Here is a 1,277-nt window from a genome sequence, read left to right on the forward strand (position 1 = left end):
TTTTTCTGATATTCTCTGCTTTCAGCCAAGATCCATTTGATATCAGCAATAATATCCCTCATTCCAAGGCCTCTTCTGAATCCACTTTGAACCTCTGTATGTTCTCTGTCAATGTATTCTTGCAGTCATTTCTGTATTACCTTTAGTAAAGCTTTACTCACATGTGATATCAAAGAGATTGTAAGATGATTTCCGCAATCCATTGGATCACTTCTTTTGAATGGGCACAAAAATGGATCTTTTCCAATCAGTCAGCCAGATAGATGAATTCCAAATTTCTTGGCATAGACAAATAAGTGCCTCCTGTGCCGCCTCACTTTCTTGAAAGATTTAATTTCCCCCCCACATCAATCCTGGTGTCTTGTTCTTTGTCAATTCCTTCAGTGCACCTTGGACTTCCCTCCTTTAGTATCATTAGCTTTTTTTTAATTTTTATTTCTACAGAAAAAAGGCAGTCAAACAATATAAAACACATTGAAAGGACATCACTGAGTGAGCTTCAAGTGGAGGGTGGCCTTCTGCAAAGGCCGTGAGTCCAAAGGGGGAGAGAGAAGGTCATCTTGTTCCTGGGCTGGCTGGTTCCTAAAAGGTCAGCAGGCACGATTCCAACTCTAGACCAATGCCATCTAAAGCCAGGTCCTGACAGTTCCGAGCCCACAAAGGACCGAGATGTGTCATGTGGGTGTAGGAATGAGGGTCTGTGGTGGGGCTGCTGCTCAGAAGAGGTGGAGCACAAGCTCCGTGGTGCATTCAGATGGAGCTTGGTGACAGATGCACATGGGGTCTCAAGTGGATATTCTGGCTTTAGCTTCATCGGCAACGACCAGCTGATCTTCCCATAAGGGCTAAGGTGAGGAGGGCTGACTTTGGGCCTGAGAGCCTTCCTGGTCAGATCAGGGTCTTCCAGCTGTTGGGTCCACCCCTCATGAACCACAGACCTGTTACTGTGGGCTTCACTCAGCAGGCTAGTGCCAAAGCTGGGATGGGGATAGCAGGTGAACCACCACACAGGCAGTGGAGTTTGCCCATTTACTCAACATTAGCTCCAAGTTTTACATAAGAGCTGGGCTTCTCTTTTTACAACTTTTTTTTTTTTTTTAAATAAGTGTGTGTTTGCTTGTTTTCAGTTTTTTTTTTTTTTTAAGGATGCTATTTATATACTGTGGAGTCGGGAGAACTGGAACCAACTCCTACACCTGGCAGTGCAGCTTTGAGAGAAGAGTCAACCCAAATGCCAATGATGTCTCTTCTCTTTTGCCAAGGAGACAGGTGTGGAT

This window comes from Chrysochloris asiatica, unplaced genomic scaffold (genome assembly GCF_000296735.1).
Source record: "Chrysochloris asiatica unplaced genomic scaffold, ChrAsi1.0 scaffold00199, whole genome shotgun sequence".
NCBI classification, from domain to species: Eukaryota; Metazoa; Chordata; class Mammalia; order Afrosoricida; family Chrysochloridae; genus Chrysochloris; species Chrysochloris asiatica.